The sequence below is a fragment of the Trachymyrmex septentrionalis genome, unplaced genomic scaffold, assembly GCF_001594115.1.
Source record: "Trachymyrmex septentrionalis isolate Tsep2-gDNA-1 unplaced genomic scaffold, Tsep1.0 scaffold11, whole genome shotgun sequence".
Taxonomy (NCBI): domain Eukaryota; kingdom Metazoa; phylum Arthropoda; class Insecta; order Hymenoptera; family Formicidae; genus Trachymyrmex; species Trachymyrmex septentrionalis.
In genome coordinates, this window is record NW_017304228.1 from 4,824,181 (window position 1) to 4,826,933 (window position 2,753).

Genomic DNA, 2,753 nt, shown 5'->3' on the forward strand with positions numbered 1-2,753 from the left:
TTGAAATGTTCTTCGAACCTTTGTTCGGGTGTTTTTCCTTTTTTCGCTCTCATGAATATGTACAACTTTTCTATATCCGGGCAGCATCTAGAGATGTTATTTATTATTAATAAATTTATATCAAATAAAATAATTAATTAGCAACTATATTTAATCTTCTAAAAGTGAAACGTTCATTTTAATTTAACGTTCTATTACTTGCGTGTTACAGATCATTAAGTTAGTTAGATTAACGTGATTCAATGGATTACACTAATTTATAATAAAAAAGAAATATTTAATTATTTTATGTTAAACAAGGTATTTTTTAAATAAATTTTTAATGATAAAAATAATGCCGCAAACCAAATTTTATCAACAACGTCAAGTTTCCAAAATAATTAAGTTGTGCAAAAATTGCTTTTTTATAATATTTAACATTTTTCATAAAAAAGGTTAACAACACATTTATTATGCCTGATCAGAATTTCAAAATAACGTTAATCTTTCTTACAAAATACGTCAAATAATATTATAAAAAAAAAACAATTTTTGGTATAACTAAATTATTTTGACGACTTAATGCACTGGTAAAATTTGGCTTACGGTATCATTTTCAGTATCTAAAAATTTATAAGAAACACCTTTAAAATAATGTAAAAAAAAACGGTTCATTGCAAAGTTATTTACATTGTTAATATGTATTATATAAATCGTTTCTGCATGAAGTCATTTATATTAAAATATCTTTTTACCGCAATAATTTCTCTATTAGAAGTTGACCGAGAAAACCGGAACCACCCGTTACTAATATGTTGCATCCCGCGAAGAATTGGGGGATTTCGCTTTGACTGTCGTTAAGGTTTGAAAATTCTGACATGTCCAACATGTCTTCAAGATAGTCTTTACTTCTCCGTGTCATCTCACTAGCGTTTCTAAGTAGAGCGGGAAATATTTTTCTATTTATCCAATTTCACTTGGAAAATCAATAAAGAAAATTCACAATCAATCACAATACTCAATCAATCACCGTTTCAATGAATTGATAATTATTCAGCTTTTTATCAACTCAGGTTTTTGTAACATGTAAAAAATGCTTTCTTTGGAATGCTTCTTCTAGAATGCTGCTTCTCGCCTAGATCGAAACACATAAAAACTGATGGAAGTTGATGAATCCTTTATAGCATGAGATACGATAAGAGATCGTGGTAAACGTAACCATAACCGCGCTTCGACTGAACAAGGAAATGTAAGAATATGAAGGTGAATAAGAGGAACATGTAGAGGGGAGACATTCTACTAACATTGACTATGAGTATCCAGTAAGTAAAAAATCATTACTGCGATACTATTACAACTTTTATATAACATATTTTTAAATATATAATATTTAATGTTGTATACACAACACCATTATAAGAACAAACTTTGAGCATAATTTAAAGATTTCGATAATGATGATATACTATCAGGAATACGTAACAAACAATAATATTGAATCAACATCTCAGACATGTTAAATTGCAACTTTGCAAAATGTTGAAAGGTATTGTAGAAACGTTCAATGTTTGTTAAAGTAATGTTTCGCAAACGTTGCAATTTGATATTCGAGAACATCTGTTTAACATTTATTTAATATTATATAATTTTCCAAGAGTATAAAATTCCTGAATTAATTTTTACACAAAACTACACAAAATACTTTCAAAATACATTTCAATTATTTTCATGTTAGAGTTTGTGAGTTTTCCTCTAAAAACCATTTCATTAGAATACAAATGAAAAATCTCATAATTATATTTATTCTATTGTATTGTAACGATTATTTATGGGAAAATTATTATGTTAAGTCTAATCTAGAGGACTGCTTCTAAATGAGCAACTTTATTTATTTGTTCAATATTGTTTCAACATTGTAGCAATATTAATAATCAATATAGATTCAATGTTGAAAACATTCACGCTTTAACATTTAATATTGCAACATCTTAACAACGTTTTTTAACGTTCTGTGATATATTTATAAAATATTTGAACATTTGAATATTTGAAATCTATTAAGAACGCTTTTTAAATGTTCATAAATATTATTAGGTAATATTGTAACTATATTTATTAAATGTGTGTGTTATATAAAAATGTTGAAAAATTTATATAAAATCAATATTTCGAAACGCTGATCTAATATTTTTTGCTTATTAGATACATAACATAACATGGTACTGACATAATATTGTAGAAGAAGATAATTATTAAAAAAAAAGAAATTTAAAAAATTGTACTGACTGTCGTATTTAATGATTGCAATGACTAAACGAAGAAACTTCAGCTGTTAACATGTGTATATATAAGGATATACATTTTGCATTGAATCTTTTAACTGAGAAATTTATTCACCACGTTAAAATATTTTACATAATATATAAGATGATTTCATTAGTAACACATTGATTGTTTTAATGTATAATGTATTTTTTTCCAGTAATCAACATATCTAAAATGATTTTAAAAATACAGCAAATAGAATTACAAAAAGTCAAACAAATTTTAAGTAAATACTACAGCAAAGTGAAATATTAAGTAGATAAATTCTAATACAAAAATACATAAATTTTGTCAAATTTTTGTTTGTATTTCATAAAAATAGATAATAAAAATTTATTTAATAGGATAATTTAATTATTATAAATAGATTTGTTTTTGTCTATAAAATGTCCTTTTAACTCAAAAACATATTATGACAAATTTTACATTTACAAGCAGAGAAAGTATAT

General features: G+C 25.0%; 1 protein-coding gene across 2 annotated transcripts in view; it reads right to left on the reverse strand.

The window, feature by feature from the left end:
* LOC108749213 (fatty acyl-CoA reductase 2-like) overlaps positions 1–61 on the reverse strand; it is a 6,423-nt gene extending 6,362 nt beyond the window's left edge. The window contains exon 1 of one of the 2 annotated variants that reach the window (XM_018487776.1): positions 1–61. The gene's annotated coding sequence lies outside the window, so the exon portion shown is untranslated. The other variant, XM_018487783.1, reaches the window with a different exon arrangement.
* Between the last annotated feature and the right edge of the window lie 2,692 nt (positions 62–2,753).